The 26,359-nt window shown below is 37.1% G+C and overlaps 1 protein-coding gene and 1 long non-coding RNA gene across 2 annotated transcripts in view; one reads left to right on the top strand and one right to left on the bottom strand.

The window, feature by feature from the left end:
• Positions 1–23,665, top strand: part of FBXO4 (F-box protein 4) — a 130,203-nt gene extending 106,538 nt beyond the window's left edge. The window contains exon 7 of the mRNA XM_082723307.1: positions 23,469–23,665. The gene's annotated coding sequence lies outside the window, so the exon portion shown is untranslated. The remainder of the gene's footprint in view (positions 1–23,468) is intronic.
• The window catches only part of LOC309860866, a 63,718-nt gene that overhangs the window by 17,144 nt on the left and 20,215 nt on the right, over positions 1–26,359 (bottom strand). Inside the window, exon 2 of the long non-coding RNA XR_014309677.1 lies at positions 10,548–10,603. This is a non-coding gene — a long non-coding RNA (uncharacterized lncRNA). The remainder of the gene's footprint in view (positions 1–10,547; positions 10,604–26,359) is intronic.

Below are 26,359 nucleotides of genomic sequence, written 5' to 3'. Positions count from 1 at the left end.
TGAACACTATAAAACATTAAGGACTTACTGTTGATCTTTTTAAGGTTCTGATAATGGTATTTTCCCTTTGTTTAAAAACAAGTCATTTCCAGTTAAATATTCATATTGTTTTTGTTTAAATATGATTTTAGTTTTTTATTTAAAACACTTGAGTAAAAACTTCTAGGGGAATAAAGAAATAAAAATGGTAGAATAGTAACAATCACTGAGGTCAGGTGTGGTACATGGGTGTTCCTAATGCTATTGTGTTGATTTTATGTATGTCTGAAAGTTGCCTTAATAAATAATAATTGAAGGGCGCCTGGGTGGCTCAGTGGGTTAAGCCGCTGCCTTCAGCTCAGGTCATGATCTCAGGGTCCTGGGATCGAGTCCCGCATCGGGCTCTCTGCTCAGCGGGGAGCCTGCTTCCCTCTATCTCTCTCTCTCTCTCTGCCTGCCTCTCCATCTACTTATGATCTCTTTCTGTCAAATAAATAATAAATAAAATCTTTTAAAATAAATAAATAAATAAATACTAATTGAAGTACCACTGTGCAAGAAATAGATTCAGGGATTGTATAGTCTTCATTCACCAAAAAAAAGAAAAAGATACATTAATTTTGTTATTCCAGTTCTTTGGTTTTAGAGATCTGCAAAAAACAACCACTGTAGAATTCAAATATATGTTTTACAAAACTTTGCTTCCCTTCCCTGTAATTTAAGTTATTTTTAACTATATATTTGAAAGCATTTCCATCACAGTTGTTTCTAAATTTACTACTTGTACTACTTGTAGTATGACTTACTATTTCAATTTACTTTAGTTTGTAAGTAAGAATAATGTAGTATTGTGTAAAGTAAAGTAGCTATTTTATTTAAGCCAACTAACAATTGATTTTTTTTTTAAGAATAAAAAGGGGTGACAACATTGCACTTTATTTGAGCTCTGAGATATGGCTTTTGTATTATGAGATGTGGCTACCTTCAAAGACCACTCTGCCCTCACTGAAGACTCATTTCCACCATTTCTCAGCGACTCCTGTAGGACCCATCTCCATCCTTCTTCATATCTGCCTCTATAAAGCTGCAGGCCCTCCCTCCACCTTTCCTTAGATGTTTCTTACTAATGAACGTTTTCCTCATTGCAATAATCTAAATAAACTCATTTCTCTAATTGCCCCATCCATTTTTGTCTTTCACAGGGTCTCTACTTGTTTGAGCTCCATTATCCTGGCCTTTTTAGCTGTTTGCACATCAGTTCTAGTTATTATCAGACCTAAGAAAAGATGGAAAACAAGCCCTCTGTGTGACCCCATCAACAGCAATAGCATAAAAAGTGTGCAGGTCGGGGCACCTGGGTGGCTCAGTGGGTTAGGCCTCTGCCTTCAGCTCAGGTCATGATCCCAGGGTCCTGGGATCGAGCCTCCCCATCGGGCTCGGCAGGGAGCCTGCTTCCCTCTCTCTCTCTGCCTGCCTTTCTGCCTACTTATGATCTCTGTCTGTCAAATTAAAAAAAAAAAAAAAGTGTGCAGGTCCTTCCTTCCCCTTTTCGCCAGACCTTCTCACAGCTGATATATTAGAATAGATTAGATTTGTTTAAGCAGATTGAGCCAACAGTGTGAAACATTTCTACTCAGAGATTAAGAATTGTTTTCTCTGATTTAAAGCAGATTTATTGGAACATGGTGCAAATGTTGAAGAACTTTTCTTTTGTGGTATCTGAGCTTTAATTTCAAAGTGGTTCTTGTTTTGATGGGCAGAAGTTTACCCACAAGCAGGGTTCTAAAGCCATGCTAATCCCTTTCAGTTGACTGTGGAACTTTCACAAAGTTCCTAAAGAAGCAAGATTTAGAAACACCTTACATTGTCCATATTTATCTGATCACTTTTCCCATGAAAATTAATTCTGTTTTTCCTCTCTTCAGTAGCCCCCAAAACTCAAAATTTATTTGTTGAGTAATTTGAGAAAGGTTTCTCTTGATATGAATAATAATCCCAGTGAAGACTTTACATACAAGTTCATATCATTCCTATAATGTAGGAGAGCAATAATAATCCCAGCTATATACATAAGCTTTTGCTTATATCTGCCACGCATACATTTAAATCTTTCATTTCCAAGGGATGAAATGCTATGCATTTGTCTTTGATTATCATTACTAAATTTTATTCATTTGCATTGCTATACAGCTTAACTTCAGACATCAAAAGGCAACTTTTTTGGACAAATCTTTTAGATTTGCAATAATGTATAAGGGAGAGACATTTTGACTCTTTCTTTCTCATCAACCTAAGTATAGAACTGGTTAGCATCTTCTCGTCTTAGGTCCTTACTGTTGTAGCTGAGGCTAAACTGATCTAGTCCCTTCTTTCTTCCTTTCCTTCCTTCCTTTCCTCCTTCTTCTTTCCTTTCTTTGTTAAAGTACCAGTGACTTCTAGATCATGCTCAGGGAATTTCTTAAATGGCACTGTTTTGGACATGACATTCTCCTTCTTGGAAAGATCCTCCCTGAAGACTCAGACCTTAAGAAGGAGCCTATGCCTTTGACAACCACAGCCACTTTACCTCAGTCTGGCCAGAACTATGGCCAATTTTGTTCCAATTTGGACTTTATACATATCTTTTTTTCTCCCTCTGGAATTGTCAGTCCTTGCTGATGAGCCACACTATCTGACAGTGCAGAGAAACCTCAGTTTTACCAACCACAGTCAATACCACACTTTGTATTTCTAGCCCAGATTTACCACCACCCTGCACTTCTTTTCTGGTCTAATTTGAACCCAGTGGTATGCCCTCACTGGCATGTCCCTCACTCCTGGACTCTTGTCAAGTGGCAGAGTTTACCTAATGTATCTTCTGCCTGAAAGTCTCTTCTTCTTTTGGATCCTCTTCTGTGGCTCTATACCCAGAAGCTTCAGACTTCTGGGTCTTGTGCCTTATTTCTGGATCTTTAAGAAGCATCCACCATGTTTACAACTCTGTCCTTCACATGTTTATGTTTCATTAATTTTTACATTTATCATCTCCAACCAAGATGCCAATTTCACTAGTTAGGAACTCTAACAGGTTCCTTAATATGAATATAGCTCACTAAAGCCTCTGTAGTAGTATTTCTTGGAAAAGTGACAGAAGGAAGTCTAGATTGCCAAAAGGTATAAATTATTCTGCAGCAGTTCTCATATGAGTCTCCTATTACAGTTCTCAACAACCGTGTGTTCTTGTTCACAAAATGTTGAAGGATAGTAGCAGCTAACAATTATGGAGAATTTGCTAAGTATTAGGGCACTGCATGCTTTGCTGTATTTAATAGCCCTGTGATCTGGACATTATTATCTTTATTTGACACTAAGGAAACTAAGAATTCATTAGTTAAGTAACCTACCCATGGTAACTCAGAAGGGATGAAACCCAAATTTGGAATCTGGCTGATCTCAAGTCCATATACCTTAACGCCATACCACTTTAAAAGAAGATAACAAGGATGAAAATTTCATCTTGTTCATGTATGCATCCATAGTCAGTGCCTAGCATGATACCTAGCTTAAGAAGTTACCAAATGACTAAAAATCAATTGTGGTACAATTGGACTAGCTTATAAAGCCTTCTAATTACTGTGGACAGCTCATGCTTACAATAGTCATTGAACCTACAGTCTCTCTCTCTAATCATTACCTTAGAATGTGGTTTGGTCTTTAGATTGTAAGTACTGTGACCCAATGTACCTATGGTAGAATTTGATGCAATTCATTTCTTTGTTACCTGGAATGAGATACTAGAGTGTGCATTATCCATATACTGTTACACACCTAACAAATTCTCTCTCCAAAATGTATTGGCTGTTTCCTCCAGCATCAGCGTATTGGAGGATTACTCTGGGCTTGTTCAGTATCCGTTCTGTTTCTCTACATCAGACAGGTCTACTTCCAGTTGGATCTGGGGAGATTTTAGAATCCTAGCTCTATACATCAGGCTCTGCCTATGTGATGTCAACAACTCTGTGACTTCCCACTGTCATCCACAGCTTCAGACCCTGTGCCAGTCCCATAGACTCTCTCATACCACTTGATAAGCCTTGAACATCCAACTCCGACTGGGACTGTCATCTCCTTTGGATCAGCTGAGGTTTTTACTGCGATTCCTCTACCACTGAACTGGTGCCCCAATAACCTAACAACCTTCTCCCTGGGTTTTCATGCCCTGTGTCTTCTCTTTGTTCTGCACTCTGAAGGCTTATATCCATTCTTTTTTTTTTTTTTAAGATTTTATTTATCTATTTGACAGACAGAGATCACAAGTAGGCAGAGAGGCAGACAGAGAGGAGGGGAAGCAGGTTCCCCACTGAGCAGAGAGCCGGATGCAGGGCTCCATCCCAGGACCCCAGGACCTCTGCCCAGCCGAAGGCAGAGGCTCTGACCTACTGAGTCACCCAGGAGCCCCTAGGCTTATATCCATTCTAAGAGCATTTAGTTCTTTCAGTGATGAGGCAAGGCAAAAATATCCAAGTAAATGAAATGTGTGGATAGATTGGATAGATTAAGTATGGCACAAATATTAGTTCAGTTACAGCTTAAGTGCCTAGCACAGAACTTGACTCATACCAATCATTCAAAGAAATATGAAGAGTAAATGAATGAATATACAATTCCTATCCAACAATAAGCCTATCCATCTTCTATGCAGAGCAATGGATCACAGTCCCATGCAATCAGAAGTGGCCCACTTTGGTGTTATGTCTATGTGTTATGCAGGCAATTTTTTTTCTGAGTGTTTAAAATACCTGGGTGGCTCAGTGGGTTAAAGCCTCTGCCTTCGGCTCACATCATGATCCCAGGGTCCTGGGATCAAGTCCCGCATTAGGCTCTCTCCTTGGCAGGGAGCCTGCTTCCTTCTCTCTCTTTCTGCCTGCCTCTCTGCTGACTTGTGATCTCTGTCAAATAAATAAATAAAATCTTAAAAAAAAAATAAAATACGTTCCCTCTCTTTTACTTGTTGATATCTGAAATGTTCTTGACTTACAATCAGAGTTACTTGAAAATCCATGACACCGTATTATTTCCTGGGAGCAGTTATTTCTCTGCTGTGAAAGACAAAACACAAGAGGCATAGGTGCCTGCAGGAAAGGGTAAAGTAACTAATGCAGAGATGAATAGCTAGGAGAAATGAGAATAGATTTTTGCTTACTTCTCAATTCTGCCAGTAATTGGGGTAGACAAAATTTTCCCTTCTGTCCTTGCAGCATTTGGGGAAATCTTTGACAGAATGAGAAATGCTAAGAACTTTTAATGTAGGGCTAAGAGATGGGGATATAAAGCAGGGGCTAACAGAGGGATGAAATCATAGGGTCCAATGAACTCTCGTTTAAGTCATGTGGTTCTTAATGAAGGTTAGTTTCCAAAAAAAGCATATATCTAATTAAGCTATGCAAAACACTCTTTCTGCAGAATATTACGTTAATCAATTTTCCTTTTTATCTGTATTATACCAGGCCTTTCTTTTTATCATTTATTTTACTTTTAGAACAATCATTTAGGATTCAAACAGTTTTATTGTGACTCATGAGAGACTTTGCATGGAATTTAATATATTTATTATTTCTTATTACCATTGTTATGCAGGTCAAATTATTAATTTTGGAATCATCGTGTAGCTTTAGAATATTTTGTAACTTGCCTGTGCTAGGAAAATTTTATTTGATGTGTTCTTTATGAAATCAGTAGATAATAAGGCCTAATCCTTTTTGAATTTTTATATTTGTTAACATTTCTACAGAGTCTATTCATTGTTTTACATAAAATGAATGGAGGAATACTTAAAAGTGTAATGTAGTCTTGGGGAATTAATTATGAACATCTGAAGTTCTGGGCAAGAGGAAAAAAAAAGTCTTTGGGATGTAGGCTTTATTTGGTAGGTTAATGAAGCTCCCATAGTCCCAAATAAGAGATGGAAAAGGACATACAGGTAGACATATTTCTGGTAAAATTATTGTGTTTCTCAATTTAAAAAGAAAATATCACAGCTTTTATTTGGAAAAAAATTTATAAATGTCAGAAGTCAAAATAGCTGCAAGCTAGAATAAATAGTGAAATAACATCTATACATAAGGAAGAAGTGGTTGGAATGAGCAATCTTGAAGTCACCTAAAATTTCAGTTCCCTGTCATGATGGAAGGAAGATATTATTGGATGAGCGAAGAATTAGGGGGAGTATTAGCCACTTACCCTTCCTGATAAAATAATCACAACAGGGTTCTGACTGAACAACTGATTAAGCAAAACCAAGATCTCTAGCAAAAGCAACGCATACACATGGTTAACCCTAAAAACACAACATTAGAGTGATTGAGAGTTTGCAATATAAACGCTAAGTATTCACGAAGCAGAAGTGAAACCGAGACTTTGCATTTGGGGGAAAATGTACTGAGTGAGGGAATCACAGCGAGCTAAACTGATAGTCTGGCCTGTGGGTTAGGATGAGTGGCAGTGAGGGTGAGAGGTGAGCTGTAGTAGGGGAAATAAACCATTCCCAAGGCACGTCTCTGGAGTAGGGAAGCAGTGAAGAGATAGAACGTGTTGCTGAGAAGCAAATAGGGTGTATCTTGGTAAGCTTTGCCTTTAGTGTGTAGGATGTACTTTAGCACTTTTTGTAGAGCAGGTCTGCTGGCAACAAATTCTCTCAACTTTTGTTTACCTGAAATCTTTTTTTTTTTTTTAAGATTTTTTAAAAAATTTTATTTATTTGACAGAGATTACAAGTAGGCAGAGAAGCAGGCAGAGATGGGGGGGGGGGGTGTTGCGAAGCGGGCTCCCTGCTGAAGCCGGACCCTGAGATCATGACCTGAGACGAAGGCAGATGCTTTCACCCACTGAGCCACCCAGGTGCTCCCTGTTTACCTGAAATCTTTAATTTAAATTTTTTAAATTTAAATCTTTAATTTAAATTTAAATTTAATCTTTTCTTTTTTTTTTTAAGATTTTATTTATTTATTTGACAGAGAGAGATCACAAGTAGGCAGAGAGGCAGGCAGAGAGAGAGGGGGAAGCAGGCTCCCCACTGAGCAAAGAGCCTGATGTGGGACTCAATCCCAGGACCATGAAATCTTGACCTGAGCCAAAGGCAGAGGCTTAACCCACTGAGCCACCCAGTTGCCCAATTTACTTTTCTTTTTGAATAAAACCTTAGTAGGTATAGAATCCTAATTTTCCCCTGGCTTATTACTGTACCGTATAAAATTTGACAAAGCTACATAGTTTGTGAAATTTGGTGATAATTGATGAAGTTGCTTCTGCTATCTTTTTCCCTCAGGACTAATTGACATGACCTGCATTGCATGGTAACATGTCACTTACATTGTAACAAAACAACCCAGCAGAGATGGGCCTGCCCTAGCCAAGACAGAGATATGTGTTTTTTGTATGTTTCATGGGTGTATGTGTGCTTATATTTCTCGTTAAGATCATGAGCCCAGTTTATACTTTGCCAATAATGTAAGAAGTAGAAATGAGAAAAGTGTGATAAAATTTCTAATTTACATCAATGATCTTCTCCTTCTCCTTCTCCTTCTCCTTCGTAGGCTCCATGCCCCAGAGTGGAGCCCAGCTGGAGGCTTCAACTCACAAATGACCATGAGATCAACACCTGAGCCGAGATCAAGAACTAGAGGTTTAACTGACTGAGCCATTCAGTTGAATAGGGTGTTCCTATTTCAATGATTTTTAATAGCACTTCTTCAGGTGGGGCCAAACCATGCAATGCTTTGCAGGGCATTGTAAAGATGGAATATTGTCTACTTGAAATGAGACACCATTAAGGAGTTTTAAGTTGGGAGTGACATGATCTGATTTATTTTATAACAAAATCACTAGGAAAGGAGAACTAATTGGAGGAGGACAGGAGTAGATGCAGTGAAATCAGTCTGGGGGCCCTTTGCTGTAGTCAATGCCAGTTTTGTAGGTTAAACTACGTTAGTAGCGGTGAGATGGAGATATGTTTTGGAGTTAGAACCAAGAGGACTTGTTCTAGAAATGGATGTGAGGAGTGAGGGAAAGAAAGCTAAGAATGTTTCTCAGGTTTCCAGCTCTAAAATCTGTGAGTTGAGGTGGCATTTATTGAGAATGGAATAGAAGACCATCTTGGGGAGAAATAGAGTTTCAAAGAATTAAGTAGGTTGTTATATAGATATGATTGTGGGGAATGGCCAGCAATCCCTGTACCCACACATGAAAGATTACTCCAAACTTTGCTGTGAAAGAGAGAAGGCAAGGGCGTCAACGCTAAGAGATGGAAGACCCTTTACTCTTCTCCCACTTATATTGGTCCTTCAGGATATCACAAATCCTTATTACTGTTTCCCAAGTACCTGATGTGTGACAAGGGCTCCTATTGAAACTAGGAGAGTCTGTTTACAGGAAAGATAAGATATAGTAATCTGTCTGTTCTACTAAATATAGCCTAAGGGACAATGCATTCATCTCTCAGATCATAGGGTGGCGGTTTGGGCTAAAAAAGCTTGGGGAAGGCAGCTCCCTGCGGCATTCCAACCACTGAGTGGCTACACATGCCTTGGCAGTCCAAAGGCCTCCACTCTTCTCTGAAACCTTCCTCTGCCCCCAGTGGCCTCCACATTACATTTTAGCAAGCCAGGTATTATGGCTGATTTCATGCTCTACATTAACCCCAACATACGATGGTTGATTTTATGTGTCAACCCAACTAGACTAAGAGATATGTAGATGGCTGGTAAGATTATTGCTGTGTGTGTCTGTGAGGGAGTTTCCAGAAGAGACTAGCATTTGAATCTGTATACTGAGTAAAGAAGATTGTCCTCACCAGTGCCGGTGGACATCATCCAATCCATTGGGGAGCTGAGTAGAACAAAAACATGGAGGGAGGGCAAATTTCTGAACTGCTTGAGCTGGGACACCCATCCTCTCCTGCCTTCGCACAGTGGCACTCCTTATTATTGTGCCTTTGGCCTTGTACCACAACTTACATCATAGGCCTCCTAGTTCTCAGGCCTTTGGACTCGGACAGAATTAACACCGCTGGCCCTCTGGTTCTCGGGCCTTTGGGTTTGTATTGGAACTATACCACCAGCATTCTTGGGCTTTCAGGTTTCAGCTGGTAGATGGAGGAGCTCTCAGCCTCCATTATAGTGTGAGCCAATTCTTCATAAGAAGCATCTTTTTATATATCAATACATATCCTAATGGTTCTGTTTCTCTGGAGAACACCAATACAGTAGGCAAGTGGATATTCATGTTTGGAACTGAGAGATCATGCCTACGTTGAACTAAAATCTGGAAATCATCAGCATGTAAATGGTACTTAAGACCACAAACTGGATGAGATCCCCTCAGAGTCAATTCTAGAGAAAAGAAAAGGACTCAGAAGAAGGCTGATGATATTATTCAAATCAATATCTTAGCTTTCTTTTCAGTTTCATTGATATATTATGTCAATAAGATGCTATTTTAGTTATAATTGCTCTAAAATAAGTCTTTCATACTGTGAAAAGAAGTCATTACTTGCTACTTTTCTTTTTAAGAATTTTTTTGCTTTTCATCTGTATTTTCTCACATATAAACTTATGTATCACTTTACGAAATAAAAAACTTCTTGATATGTGACACTAATTTTGTGAATGTTATAAAAAGTATATAAAAGTATAAAAAGAAATAACATAAAAAAGAAATAACATTGATATTTTGTTTGATATCACTGATTCAATTGTTGCTCTAGAGAAGTGATTAGAGTTTGTCCAGCCTATCAAGTTGAGAATACTTACAGAGCCTAAAATTGGGTGAATGGTCAAGAAATGGCCCAGAGAGATGTGGTTCTGGTGAAGGGGAGGAAGCACAAGGTCAAATGAGTTGGTATCCACTGGCTAGGTAACTTGCCCCATTTCCAGATAGTTCCAAAACATTGGAACCATTAAAGGAAAAGCCCATAATTTACATTTGGAACTTGATTTAATATGTACACTGTGACTATTTCTGAGAACAGGTTTTAATTTTTCCTCTAACCTTTTAAAAGCATGAAAAGTCGTCCTATCTCAGTGGATTAGAAAATATTCAAGCTCTGCTCTGAGGAAGGAACACTCCTTTTCCCACCTTATCACTTCCAACTTGAAATTTGAAGTGTGATGTTCACACTTACAATCTTGCAAGTTCTTGCTCTCCCGGTCAGTACCTTTGTGCTTGCAGCTCTCTCTGCCTGCCTTACTCTATTGCCATCTCTTTTGGTCTGGCTAAACCCACTCATTTGTGAAAACCCAGCTCAGAAATCTCCCTCCGTAGGAACCTCCTAAGCCTCTTCCTGTTAAGGGCCTGTTTTGTGTGCTTCCCAGCTGTCCCATATTTATCTCTCTACCAAGTATGGTAATGTGTTGTAATGACTGTGTGCTTCCTTGTGCCCTTCACTAGAGTATGACCTCTTGGAAACTCAAAGAGGGTCTCCTATCTCTGCATCCCCAGCACCTAGACAATGCTCAGCATAGATCAGACATCCAATAAATATTTGTTGAATCAATACACAGCCAATCTACCTTCTTAAGAAGAATCTTACTTACCTGAATAAAGAGTTAAAGCATTCTCCAAATTTCACACTTTAATAGGACTTGTAACTCTGAAATGTAAAAAAGAGATTTATAAGTATAAGGGTTGAATACATTAGCTTAAAATTCATTTTCTCCTGACATTGACTTGGAACTATTTCTAAGAGAAATACATGTCAGGCTTATGGAGTGTGATAAGACAGTCATTTAAAACCTAATCATTCTTTCCACCAGATTCTGAAGCTGATAATAGATTTTAGAACAAGGAGGCTTTTTGTGGTGGATAGAGTGCCATGCTCTTCAGATAGAAGTGAGTCAAAATGTGGCCTTTGGGACACACTCACTGCAGAAAAAGATCTCTCTTTCACAATCTGGAAAAGATGTTCTAAACAGTCAGTAGACACCAAAGGTATGAAAAAGAGCCTCCAAGCACAGAGAAAATAAATTATCTGTTCCACTGCTATATCTAGTGTTTTCAGGAACTTGAAACTTGAATTTTGTCTAAATATAAAACACATGGCAAAGCAGGCCTTCTTAGTTGTCTTTCTCTGGCATTTTGTCAGGTTTTGCTGGAAGAGAGCATCTCCTATTATCTAATGGAATTTCCCCTAATGGAACCTGGTACAAAGATGAAACCATACTTTAGTATACTGAAGAATAGGAACAATATATTTTTTTTAACTCAGAAAAACTAATACATTGTTCCAGTTAAGTTCATAGAATAATAGAGTATCAAGTCTTGAAGGCAATTTCAGTGTTTTCATATTCAACGTCTTGATTTCACCAATGAAAAACATATTAATGACAGTGAAGTAACTAGATCAAAGTCCCCAAAACTGTGGCATTCTAAGGGCATCAGACATGTAAAATAATAAAAAACATGATAAAATACATGATATAATTGAAAATAAATCAATGTTAGTTACTAGCACTGGACTTTTATTTTGTAGAGGAAATATCTCCTTATTTATGATGGTAATCATCATAATCATCATGAATATCTTTACTTATCAATGATAAATATTTTGGTACATGTATACATGGAAAGCAGGGTTGTGTTGAATTACATGTTCAATCTCTGGAAAAGTAGATGAAGGCATTGAGTTAGGAAATGGGGAAAATATTCAGATCACCAGCTTGTAAGTTCCAAGGATCACTAAACCATCACTTAAACTCTACCTTTGGGATGGATGATCCTGAAAACAGTATTAGAGAGTGAAATATAACTCTCGTTATAGTTCCACAATTAATGGAGCAAATGTCATAACCCCACCAATCAGGAAATCCTCCATATACTCGCCATGTATCTAAAATAATCTCTTCTTAAAGACTGTCATATAATTTCTACACAAAAGCGAAATAATACTAATGAATAGTGATGAAATGTTATTTCTAATAAAAGTCTTTTGCATAATTACTCTTTTGATCCTCATAAAAAGACAGAATAGTACTTATATTTCCTTCATCTTTACATGTAGAATCCTAAGGCTGATAGGTTAAATGACTTGCCTAAGAGTTGGTGAGGGCTGATGTCATGAGTCATGGAGAAAAGGGCAGGTGGGCTAAACAATACTTCCCCATGGGAAAGAATAAGGAGCCTTTGATCCAGGTAAGGACCAATGTTTAATAACATGGGCTACTAACTCTACTACATTGAAGTTTTTAAAAGAAGGAATAAACTTTTGTATTTAAATAGGAAGCCTATTATATATGTAATAATCTCCTAGGTATTTTGCATATTATTGTGTTCATTTCCACAATGGACCTTCCCTAGGACCTTCCTTAATCATTAATCCTGTGATTAAAGTAAATTGGTATAATTTCAACATAGTTCTTGGCTTAAAGAGCCATGAACTAAACAACTTGGTTCCATGGAGGTTTGGCTTAAGTAGAAAATTAGTTATTTGTTTTTGAACACACACACACACACACACACACACACACACACACACTCACATGCACTGTGTATATATTTATAAAGGCACATAATGATGTGGTTGTTAAAATGGATTCCGAGTCAGGTAGACTGGATTCCTATCCTCCAGCTCAGCTGTTTACTAGTTGTTGGGTCTAACTAGCTGTGTGACTTTGGAAAATTTCTTGAGTCTCTGTTTCTTCACCTACAAAATAGGAGTAAATAGAATTCTTGTAAGACTGTAGTAAGAATTAAATGAGATAAAATTTATAAAATGCTTAGCATATTTTTTAGCATAAGTAGTTTCAATAAATATTAGTAATGATAACATATATATGGTGTATAGTTCCAAAAATAGATTTGAAGAAGTTATAAATATTCACTAAATAATAGTTTATTCACACAGGCCAGTAAGTATGTGAGGAAATTGAGGGGACAGGGAATTAGAGGATAATGGATAAGATGATATTGATAATAAGATTAGTACATAATATTTGTGAGAAAATGTCCTATGCATTTCTTTGTGTAAGCCAGAAATATTGCTTCAAGCTTCCTAGCAATTAATGCACAGAGGAAAACAAAGTTAAATTAAAATTTATCCTGCCCCTAAATAAACATAAAACAATGTTTCAGGACAAGACTTTATTTCTTTTGACTGACCAGTTCAGTGGCTTTTTTCATTATGTGGATGTTGTGACATTGTAAACAATGTCTTCCGCATCTTCCCAATAAATACACAAGTAAACCTTGCATTTCATATACATCGATGTAGGCAAAGGCCTAAAACCAAAGTATAATTCAGTAAAGCAATTCCATGAGTGAGGGGGAACATGTGACATATGCATAATTCTTTGATGGCCTGACATAACTCCAGTCTCGGCCCTGAATTTAGGGTACCTAGAGATATAAGCAAACTCAATTCAGCAAATTTTTTACAGATAATATTTATTAAAACCAACTTTTTGAGAATACATTGCCCAGAACAGAATGAAAGTTATACTTACTGAGAACTATCTAGGAGTTTGATTTAAAGTTTATGAGAGAATCATAAACTTTAATTATTAAATGAACTGGAAGTTGGGTTGATATTTACTTACTAGGGGTCTAGTCATGTGACAGGCCACCATAAATCAAATCCACCTAATTAGAGAGATAACATTATTTTTTTTTTTACTCACTTTCCAAAATCATAGAAGTCTTTATTAGAACAACAAATGTGATGATAAAAGAGTAAGCTGGAAGGAACTCTATCTTCTTTAGGGCTTGATCCCTGAAACTACAACACTTGCCGACACATGTAGTTATAAAAGATGAATTTTATGTATAAATAATGAGGGAATCGATACATGGAACAGCTGATCTGAAGTAGAATCTGAAGAGCGGGCAAATATACAGACATCAAGACCTGAGAAGAAGTTACAAATAGAGGCAAAACTGAAGACACTAACTAATTTCCACAGGAAGATAACGGATTGCATTTTACCAGGCACAGTCTGCATACCTATGAACCAAAATCTTTTGCATTACTGTCAGATTTTTATGACTTGGGTGTAAAATAGTCAAAGACTGAGCGACAGCCTGAGATCACAATGAAGTAAGTGCTAGACAGGAAAGATAGTAATCCGTTCAGTCTTTTTCATAATATTTCCACACAGTAGGCACTCTGAAGTATTTTTAATGAGCAAATCATGCATATTGATTAAACAATACATCTAACTTGGATATATCACGTAGAGAAATATTTAAAGAAATACAAAGGTGTAATTTTTATTTTGTCAAAAGATTTTTTTTAATTTTTTAATTTTTATTTATTTATTTTTATTTTTTATAAACATATATATTTTTTTAATATAATTTTTTATTTTTTATAAACATATATTTTTATCCCCAGGGGTACAGGTCTGTGAATCACCAGGTTTACACACTTCACAGCACTCACCAAAGCACATACCCTCCCCAATGTCCATAATCCCACCCCCTTCTCCCAACCCACCTCCCCCCAGCAACCCTCGGTTTGTTTTGTGAGATTAAGTGTCACTTATGGTTTGTCTCCCTCCCAATCCCATCTTGTTTCATTTATTCAAAGGTGTAATTTTTACCTTTTCTCACAATTCTTAGCACTGTGAATATAAATTCTTTTCTCAATTTGCCTTTAAATAGATAAGCTCAAGTCCTTTTGCTTATTTGTGTAAAAATCTTCTGTGCCTTTGTTGCTCTGTATTTGGGCCTTTAGAATCATTTCTTTTTTCTGTTAGAGGTGCGCTCCTCAGAGGGGAATAACACTTCTTATATGCTTTAACTGCTGACAGTTTTTATCTTTTTTGCTCTCTACTCAATTTCTGCTTACGCCTTTATTCAAAGGAAAGAAAAAAAGTCAGAAGTACAGGTTGCTCAGGGACTTAAAGTTGGTTTCTGAAATGAGGGCAGCCATTTTCAAATTTAATTAATTAATTCATTCATTTTTTGTGGGACTGAACCCTTAAACCTGTGGTGTCTGACGCTTCCTTGGGTCCTAGGTATCAGAATTTAATTGATCGTTGGACACCCCATTGGTGTTTGGAGAATTGGAGAATTGGTTTTGGTGCTGGCAACAACCTAGGTAAATGACGAGCAGACAAGGTTGTGGAGAAGCCATAAGAGTTAGAAGAAATCCAAAAAGACCATTATGTGGTGGAAATCAAGAGAAAATTTTCTGAGAAGGAAATACATGGCAACTAGCATCAATGCTGCAAAGAAGTCAAGTAAGGAAAGGCCTGAAAAGTATGGGTTGTATTTAATACTAACTTTGGAAGTAATTCCAGGAAGGAATCAGAGCAAGAATGGGGTAAGGGTAGAGGAGTTCATAAAAAGGGGCTTGAGGAAAATCAGCTGCAGTGAATTTAAAAATGAAGTAAAAAATGTCTAGTGGATATATATTTTTTGACTTAGTGTGCAGCAATTCTAAGCTGTTCATACATTTTGTCACTCTCAGAAACCTTACTAATTTTTGCTCTTGCTTAGTAGATGATGGTGACAAAATTACACAGATAGCCCAAGGTAAAAAAGATGGGATATGAACCTAGGTCTGTAGGACTGCACATTTTCTCTATTTTTAACCACAACAGAAAAGCTGAGCTTCTCTGTCCTAAAAAATTCTCTAATTCAGAACTTCTATTCCCCTAAGATACTAGATAACTGATTTCAGTTATTTTGTAGCTGTGTCTTGGGTCACATCACAATAATACAATTTAACCAGACCTAAAGGGGAGCGCCTTATGTACTAGTAACCAATATTTTTCTTTTCTTTAAATTCTTCTTATAATGCTGTTTTTGAGTTAGATCTGAGAAGAAAATTGACTTTAAATGCCTAATAGAGTTTCAAAATGTCATAAACTTTTAATAGATCTCTAAAAACAGTTTTGCTTTTTTTTTTTAAATAAATGTTCTGTCTTTGAGATGACTAATGAGAGTTTAGATACAACTAATGCATTTATATCTGAGGCACTTGAGATGGAAAGGATATTTTTATTCTTCATTTTTCTTGCTAATTAATATGAATTGGTGCCACTGAAATTTAATTAGCTCAAAGTAGGCATTTTTTCCCCCTTAAACAAAGAAATGTTGCTTTACCATTTTATTTTATTTATTTAAAAGATTTATTTACTTATTTTAGAGAGCGCAAGAAAGAGAGAGCACACGTGTGTGAGTGGGGCAGAGACAGAGAGGGGGAGAGGACCCTAAGCAGATTCTGTGCTGAGCAAGAGCCCCATCCCAATACCCTGAGATCATGTGAGCCTAAACCAAGAGTTGCACTTAACCACCTGAACCGCCCAGGTACCCCTTGTTTTACGATTTTAAAACACAATTCAGTTTCATCCATAAATCTTTACTACTTGGAAAGGAAAAGAAAACCTTAAAATCCAGTTGAGAACAGGTTTCTTAAAGCCAGGGCACTACTAATGAGAGAAAATCAGTAATTGTTTCAACTCACTGTTAAAGTCCGTGTTTTCTAATGGTCACCATTTTGTGTTATTTTGTTCTTGTTTTTGTTTTCAGATGAACAATCACAATTTATGGCAGCTTTTGAGGTTGGCAACATTTATATAATTTAATGTAGAAAGGATTTCATAGTTCTTTTAGAGCACTACTTCCCAAAATAAAGCATACACTCTGAGGGGATGGTGTGTGCAGTGTATCACCAGGGGCATATGAATTCTTTAAGAGAAATTTTCAACTGTTTACTTTCAATTTGTTAATGATCTGTAATATAATAGATGAACTTCTGGGGTTATGAGAGGACCTTCCACATAGCTTCCTAATTTTAATGATCATATTTGCCTTTATGTTTCTGGTATTACTCCCATTAAAGAAATCTCGATGGGTGTCAGGGGGCACACCATGAATGGATGTGGCATAGTAGATCAAACTGATAAAAGTAGTAAATGCATTGAATCTTCATGAGGCATACAGAAAAGATGTTCCAAACTCAAAAGAGCCTGAACCATTTTATTCTGAGCCATTACCTCAACAAAGAATGAATGTTCTAACAAGTTATCAAGTGAGAATTTATTATAATTGCCACTAAAGAATTGTTTACTAGCTGGCTTTTAGTTTAGAATGAGAGCTGATTGTTCTGAATTAGCAAAAAAAAAGCCTGGAAGTTATTAATGATATTTTGTAGAAAATACTTAAACAATAACAACAATGACATGCTCTGAATTTGTATTGTTGAGTTTAAAATACAGGAACATACTAAAATATAGGACCAAATCTGGGGCTACATCTTTCTCTTTTAAAAACACTGACAATTTGCTTCAGAAAAAAAATGGTCACATTACATTAATATAGTAAATTTACATTTTATTTTTGCTTTGGTTAATCTAATTGGCTGGCAAGTTTATTCTGCTTTTATAGTTTTGTTAGAGCTAACCACAGTACCTTTACCTCTGAGCATTTTTTATTAATATTAAAACAAAAGTGATCTTTGTCAACAAGAATCTGGAAGAAATGTTTTCCTTTTAAAGGCATCTGTGGCTGAGAGATGATTGTCTGCCAAACGATCCATTTGTTCCCTGTTTTAGATGGGGTTTCCTAGAAGCAGAGCCAGGGATTGGAATTCTTGTATAATGATTTATTGAGGAAGTGATTTCAGAAGAAGATGGGGGTTAGTGAGAGCAGGATAGGATGGAGGGAGGAGCTAAACTAGGATGTGGTCTCAGCTGGAGAGCAGCTGGAACTAGATTGGCTCTACTGGAAGCTATAGAGCATGAATTTCCACAGCTTATTCAGTGTCACCATGGGTTACTGCCCCCTGGAGTTATTATAATGGTTCCCATTAGAAGGAGATAAATAGCTATGAGCCACTAATGAGGGCTAAGGCATGAGAACTGGGGGATGGGTATTCTAGCCCAGTGAAGTGGATCTGGGGAGAGCAACTATGAGTCCTGCTATAGGACTGCCTTGCAGTCCTCAGATAGTACTTGTTTCTCAGATTAAGTTAACTCCATCTAGTCACAGTTTTTCTGGGATCCTGAATGGTCAATGTTTGGGGAAGACTTATAAGAAGCTTATTTAAATTAAGTATAGCTCCTGTGGTATGATTGGTCTAGACATACCCTTTATCCTTTCTTCTCTACTAGTTATTCTAGAATGTCTCTTCCTTGGGTAGTACCTCTGTTGGACTAGTTGGCTTGTCTTACAGCATCTGATGCAGTTACCATACTTTTATCAACCTGTGGTTATTGGACTTGTTCTTTATAGTGAAATTGGTCATAGAAATACAGAGATAACCCAACATATCTCCCTGTTTGCACTGGCTAGCCATACTTTATTTCCTCATGATGAATAGGGTCAGTTATTCTGCTGGTATGGTAACTGTTTTTTGTCTGATGGTCTACTGGCTTGAGTTGCTGAAAGTAACCAGGAGTTAGTCATAAGTTTAAGTTTATTGGGATTCTCCCGGTATTCCCTGGTAGAAGCACCCTCCCTCTAGGAACCAGGGTCACTGGAACCTAAATTACAGATGTGGGGAAACACAAATTCCCTGAGAGGGTGACTGGAAGTGATGGTGAGTAGGCCCATTCCTGCTTTTATTCCTTTGTTCCCAGAATCTTGCATTCTACTTACTGGTGACACAGAACTGCTAATGTCCATTATTTTAGGGTATATACTACATCCTGAAGAAGAGCTTTCCAGCCATGTAAAGTATTTTTGACAAGGTGGAAATTCAAGACCCCTCAAGAGGACATTCCACCACTATTAAGTTAGCAGCTTCTGGATGATCCAGAATATGGTGGGATCAATAAGTAGATACCATGGCTATGTTCTACCACTGCTCATCTTGTGCCATAAAGTTTGTCTTTTGTATTTCCTAACAATGCTAGGAAAGTAGCATTTCCTAGCAATGCTAAGTGGGATTTGGAGGCTTAAATCAGACACTTCGGAGTGCTGCTAGCTGGGTGTTATGGGCAGAGACTAAAAGTTGTTGACAGTCCAGATGAAATATTGCCCCTATAATGCAGAAGGAGTTGGATGTAATCAACTTGTCACCAAATAACTGATTGGTCTCTTTGAAGGATGATACTGTATTCTCAGTGTTATGGGTTGCTGGCCTGTTGGACACTCACTGGTGGCAGCAGTTGATCATCCTTCATGATAGGGAATCCATGCTGTTTGGGCTCACATGGCCTTCATCTCTGCCACCATTACTTCTCTGTTCCAGAGCCCATTGCATGGACACTGTATGACCAACAACAGATGTTGGTTGCCATCTATTGGCCAAGTCACCCTTGTTATTTAGTTCCTCTTCCATGACAGACACTGTCTTGTGAGTGCTGATTTATGATGCAAATATTGTTATATGTTGTACTCATTCCCCAGCACCATACAGATGCTTCTTCCATGTCCCTAATCTAATCGTACTCCTACCAGGCTTCTAACACACCATATAAGACCTTTACCATGCAGTCAAAAGACCCAGTTAGGTGGCAAAGAAGGACATTAGTGGAATAGTCACACAACCTAATGGAAAATATCAACCAGGGATTAGTGTGAATTGATCACCATCATGCAGATGATTATTACCATTGTCAGCACAATAGCAAACATCATTTCCATATTTTAATATTTCTGAAATTTTCACACCTTCTAGTTTATGACATCTTGATGTGTGAAGTTTTAGGAATATCTTAGTCAATTTACTTTATTTCATATGAGCAATGAATGAAAAATCTATGTCTCATACAGTTCTTTCACTAGGAATAAAGCTATTGGGTTATTGGCAACATTTTAAAATTTCTTAGTTGCATACAAAATAATGGTGCATTTAAAATCAATGGCTTCTTAGAATATATATAGCTGTGCCTTCTACCTACTATGTGCTGGGAATACAAAGAAATATTCTATAACCTCTGTTCTCAGAAAAGTCACCTCAACTTCAATTAAATTCAACACTACCAGGCAGGAGTCACTGAGTTTTCTTTCTCTGGGGCACCCAAATAGGAATGGGTTATATACTGTTTCATTTGCTAAACATGGGGATTACCTGCACCTAACATATTCAGCTTGTCTTCATTTGCTAGAAATATCCCCCTTTCCCACCAATTTTCCTAATAATTTACCTCTGTAGCCAATAATACTTTGAAATAGCAAATATCACAAGCTGGTTGGCTTTATGATAGTATCATAGTACTTTCATATAATTAAGTGACACTGTCTAAGATTTTAAAAGCCAAATTTGGGATGAGGGAAAGGAAGGACATTGTGTGCAAATATCGCTCTGATAACAGAACCAATTTTGTCAGAAACACTTTTAGCCTAATATTGAATAACACTGCTTCGAGAGGACAGTTTGCAGCCTTATTCTGGCTGGAAAGGATGCTGCCTAGAGGGGGAAGAGTGTTTCACTTTGATAACAAGTTTATTTGTTGAATGTGAAGATGATGAAAGAAAGAGCATGTGGGTGCATATGTGCAGTAGGAAGAGAGGGGCACATCTAAGACTGTCATACCCAGACCTGTTTTTAAAATTATTTATTTATTTATTTATTTATTTATTTGGAGAGAGAGAGAGAGTGTGTGTGTGTGTTTGAACAGCAGGGAGGGAAAGAGGGAGAGAGAGAGAGAAAAAAAAAAATCTCAAGAGACTCTCTGTTGAAAACAGGGCCCAGCTGGGGTGGGGGAGCTCAATCCCTGAGATGGTGATCAGACCCTTAATCAAGAGTCAGATGCTCAACTGACTGAGCCACCCAGGTGCCCCATATCCAGGCTTTGTAATTAGCTTTCAGACTATAGTAGATCCTCAATAAAGTTTTATTTAATGTGTGACTGATAGGGAAGTCTGGGATGTCCTGAAACCCAGGTTATCCTTTATTGTTCACCCATCTAGACAGAATACTTGGTAATGGTAACAAGCCTAGCTAAGTTTGAGGGGGAGAGAAATCTTAAAGGATTTCATTATGTTACTTTCACTGAAAGTTTTACTGTAGAACATCATTATAGTTTTGTTGTTGTTGTTCTTGCTTTTTTCTCCTTAAGGGATTCACTCTATGAGAAAGCTTATTAGCTAAAACTAGCTACTGATAAGATACTTCTGGCATGTCAATGAATAAATTCTCTTGAATCCAAGCCAAAATGGGATCTTCTACTGTAGTCTACAACATTAGAACACTGTTTGAGAATATGTTCCTTTACTTCTGTTAGGTAAATGGAGTGGCTCTCTGAATACACAATTCCTGGTTAGTAAAGACTAACTAACCTACATTTGTTAGAAGAACTGCCATTTAATGTTCTTTTTTTTTTTTTAATTTTAGTTTTTCAGTGTTCTAAGATTCATTGTTTATGTATCACACCCAGTGCTCCATGCAATATGTGCCCTCCTTAATACCCACCACCAGGCTCACCCATCCCTCCACCCCTTTCCCTCTAGAATCCTCAGTTTGTTCCTCAGAGTCCACAGTCTCTCATCATTTGTCTCTCCCTCTGATTTCCCCCAATTCACTTTCCTTTCCTCCTAATGTCCTCCATGTTATGCCTTATGTTCCACAAGTAAGTATAACCATTTGATACCTGACTTTCTCTGATTGACTTATTTCACTCAGCATAATCTCCTCCAGTTCCGTCCATGTTGATACAAAAGTTGAGTATTCATCCTTTCTGATGGCTGAGTAATATTCCATCATATATATGGACCACATTTTCTTTATCCATTCGTCTGTTGAAGAGCATCTTGGCTCTCTCCACAGTTTGACTATTATGGACATTGTTGCTATGAACATTGGGGTACAGATGGCCCTTCTTTTCACTACATCTGTATCTTTGGGGTCAATATCCAGTAGTACAACTGCTGGGTCATAAGGTAACTTTATTTTTTATTTTTTGAGGAATCTCCATACTGTTTTCCAAAGTGGCTGCACCAACCTCCATTCCCACCAACAGTGTAAGAGGGTTCCCCTTTCTCCACATCCTCTCCAACATTTGTTGTTTCCTGTCTTGTTAATCTTTGCCATTCTAACTTGTGTAAGGTGGTATCTCAGTGTGGTTTTGATTTGAATTTCCATGATAGCTAATGATGATGAACATTTTTTCATGTGTCTGCTAGCCATTTGTATGTCTTCTTTGGACAAGTGTCTGTTCATGTCTCCTGCCCATTTTTTTGACATGATTATCTGGTTTTTTGGGTGTCGAGTTTGAGGAGTTCTTTATAGATCTTGGATATCAGCCCTTTGTAGTGTCATTTGTGAATATCTTCTCCCATTCTGTGAGTTGCCTCTTTGTTTTGTTGACTGTTTCCTTTGCTGTGCAGAAGCATTTAATGGGTTTAGATAAGCAGTTCATTCTAGGGTGTCTTCCACCCTGTCACAACTTAAGAAGTTCCACTTCTTTGTTAGCTTTTGAGACATAATTCTCATGAAATGACTTCTTTGAGATTAAAACCAAGCCAAACAAACAGGTATCAAAAGGAAAGAACGACTATTTGGCACACCAGAATTATACTGCTGTGAGAAACAAACACTGTAATTCTGAGTTAGCAATGCTGCCTCTGGAGCCTGAAAATGGTTCCCGAACCGGCATCACATACTCTACAAGACAAGTAAGTGAACGAAGAGTATAATGCAAACATCTCAAGCCCATATTCTCAAGGTCCAACTTGCAATTTCTTTAAGGCAAAGAGGAAGATTTCAGTGAGTATTATAAAAAACTCAATTGTTTTTAATCTTTTCTGAATTAGAAAACCATCTATAGGGAGGCCCTGGGGAATATAGGAATAAACCTTGTCTTGAGACTTGTGATCTGGTCCTAAAATTCTACCTCTCACCACCTCTGTGACCTTGAACAGGTCACTTCACCCTTCTGGGTCTGTTTCCTTACCTATACTTAGACTCCATTGAGGATTATGAAAGCATTGAAGTAATCTCTAAGATTATTTTTAGCTCAAATATTTTTTGGTTTTATAAAAAGGATGATGGTTGAAGTTAAAGACATTTTTTGAAAAAATGTGCAGGGGAAATGATGAACTGTTGATGAGACCAATATTTATAATGCAGAGGGAAGGAAAACCAACATTTATTGAGTGCCAGCTGTATGCCAAACATTGTACTAAATGCATCTATCTTATTTAAGATTCCCAACAGCACAACCAGGCAGTATTATTATCCTTATTTGACAGATGAAAATAAATCAAAGTTATGTAATTTACATAGCTGGTAGATGGTGGAACCAGGAATTTGAACCCAGGAAAAGTTTACCAAAGACACTGTTCTTTTTAGGAATCAAAGAAGGAAATTGAGAAGAATACGTACCTGTTAGAGAATAACTATGCTATTCTGAGGGAAGATTTTCTGAATGAATTTATAATATTGGAGATTTAGCATTGTCCTGCTAGCTTTTGAAACTTTTTTCAATATGCACAGTTGGGGCAATAGAACCTATGTGATATTTATGATATTTATTTCAACTTGGTAACCTTCACAAAGCAAAAAGATATACTCACTGTTTTATTCATTTCACCCATGGAGCTCTCTTTCTTGTTATTTTATACTTTAGGGAGAAGGGAGAAGATTATTCCCAATAAGAAAAAGTAGCAAGACTAAAGCTTCAGATCTGAGCTCACTATATGACAATGTTACTGCTTTTCAAAAGACTTTAAGGGACCAGAAAGCCTACATTCAGCTTTGGCTTCTATGTGTATTACTGGGTCTGCCAACAGTAAGTGCTCAATAAAGTCTCTTTCTACTTATAAACTAGATTCATATTTTAAATACAAAATGAAAAAAATGGGGAATAATAAATGGCCATATACCCCCTCAAGATAAAACAATTCAGTAGTTGTGCAAGGGACCTAAAATGTAAAATTATGAATTATACAAAGATGAACATAAAAACAAATTATGAATGTTTGTGTTTTACGTAGAGCGCACTTCTGGTATGAAGACATGTTTGCAAATTTTAGCATCTGGAAATTTCAGGCAGGCTTTAGCCTAGTTGAAATTCCCCAGCAGCATTAACACTGAGCATCCTCATAATTCACCAGAGTTGTAGTCCCGCATTTAAAGTCAAGAATAGCTCCCTGAGTTATTTTGGCTCACGTTTTAAAAGAGACCAGAGCAGCTGCACAGGAGTGTTGGGTGTCCTCATAGTTTATCCCTTGGGTGATGTTCCTTCCACTTATTGCTGTTTGTTCCTATTTTTAAATCATTGTCAGTATTTTTTCCTTGGCTCTTCTCACTGTCTGCACTTTTCTGGCTCTTCTACACAAATGGTTTTATGTTCTTTTTCTCCTAGATTTAACAATAGTTGAGCTCCTTTGCACATTTTTGGTCAAAAGTGAATAAAAAGTTTTTTAAAGCATTCAGCAGATGTAGATCCCAATTTTACTTTTATGATTTCAAACAGTGTATAATATTTTATATATTAAGCTCTTGGGTATTATATTCTAAAACTCTTTTTAATTTGTGTTTTTCTTATAGCAACAATATGTCCCCTCAAGCATACTGTCTTGAGGGGATTTAATTTCCCTTGCCCTAACTTCTTTCATTAGATAATTTATGTCTGCAGGGAATACTTCCTTTTCTTTGGTTACACTCTGCTCTTGTATTTTCTGAATTATCAATGCACTGAAGACATAGAGACCTTTTTCTTTTTAGCTATTTAAATTGTAGATTAAGGAATAGTCCTCTCAGAATGGTGTTAATTGGGAGAAAAACCATTATGAAATTAAGTTTCCGAGGATTTAAAAAGCAATCAAGTGAGACATATACTTACTGACCTTCTTAATCCCATCCACATTCATGATTTCTTTCTGCTTCCATCAGAACCTAAGACTCTTTCTATACACAGGGAAGTTACAGCTTTCACCAAACCATTCTACCAAACCCCAAGCCAGTTAACCTAGGAGCCATGGCCCTTAAATAACAGCACCAACCTCAAGAAAAACTCTGAGACTAAATGCCTGGCCATGTAAATACACATGTGAATAAAGAACTATTTTCTGTGTTTGAAAAAATCATTTTGAAGATTTATTTTTTAAAACAAAGGGAGATTACAAGCCAGGTTAGGTATGTTTGATTACATTTTTCATTTGGAAATAAAATGGATTATGCTTGGTGATTAAGAGCCACATGTTTCATGTATTGAAGACACAGAAAGAGACCTTCCTTGGCATCATACTTGGCTGTAAATTCTTTTGGGAAAGAATTTACTCTTTCTATAGGCTGTAAATTCTTTTGGGAAAGGGACTGTGTCTCACTCATTTAGTTCTCCCATCATTTAGTATATTTCCTGGTTTTATAATAAATATTCAGGAAGTGATTGATGAATAAATGAGTTAAGCAAATGAGAATCAAGGCGAAACCTGAAATGTTACCTGCCCCCCCCCCTTTTTACACAAGAAAAGGGAGACAAACACTAATGAGGAAGCCCTTTAAGATCAGAGAAATTGTATGCATAGCAGCTGATGTAATAGGGGTGTTCTAAAATCAGCAGGCCTACATGAAGAACCTTGATTGCTATGTGTTTTAAAACCAAAATTATACCTTATCCTTTTGAATGGTGAAACACCACTGTAAATATAATCTATCGATTTGGCTATTTATCCTAACTAGCAAAAGTAATCTGAACCTCATTTTAGTTTATGGAGAATCTAATATAGACCAAACTGACAGAGTTTTAATTTTTTTATTAAAATGCATCAAAGTAGAAAGCTATGATCACATTAGCAATTAGACTTGTTAGCAATTTATTATGGAATTTGTCCAAGAATCCCAGAATGCTGAATTATATTTTCAACCTTACCTCAAGGTCATCCCCAGAAAACACGCAAGAAAAATGTTACACTTTGTTGCTGGCAGAGACCTTGGTTCCAAATGCCAAAGGAGAGCTCTGGAGACCTACACTGTTTTTTGTAGAGAAATGCTTTATCTAATCTTGGCTGGCCTCAATTTACTTAAATGAATTGGCAAAGAATCTTGTTTAACCTATTTAACCTCCAAACAAAACCACCAATGTTACCACTCTTGGGTGATCTTGAAGAAGCAGAAGAGTCTAAGAGACTAAGAGAATTTATCCAAGTATATGGGTGGTATAGAGTTCTGCATCCAAAATGAGAATGACCTTCTGTCTTAGAGGAGTGTGCGATAAGAAAGTATCTCAGTATTAGTGGAAAAGGAAGTTCAAATGAGACCTCACACTTTTGAATTCTCTATTTTTAACTTCATCTGTAACTCTGCCCACTTAATGACGAATTAATTGTCTTTAATCCAAACTAATTACAGTGGATTTCATCTGGATATAGAAGAAAAAGATGGAAGAAATACCTAGAAGTCCTGCAAGGGACCAACACTAAACAGAACCATTGCCTTTTGCCATACTTCAAGTATAGGTGAAGAATAATCAATTTGCGAAGAAATGAAATATCTGCTACAAAGGACATGATAAGA

This window comes from Mustela nivalis (genome assembly GCF_964662115.1).
Source record: "Mustela nivalis genome assembly, chromosome: 3".
Lineage (NCBI taxonomy): Eukaryota > Metazoa > Chordata > Mammalia > Carnivora > Mustelidae > Mustela > Mustela nivalis.
Note: the sequence above shows the minus strand (reverse complement) of the source record. Positions and strands in the feature narration are given on the sequence as shown.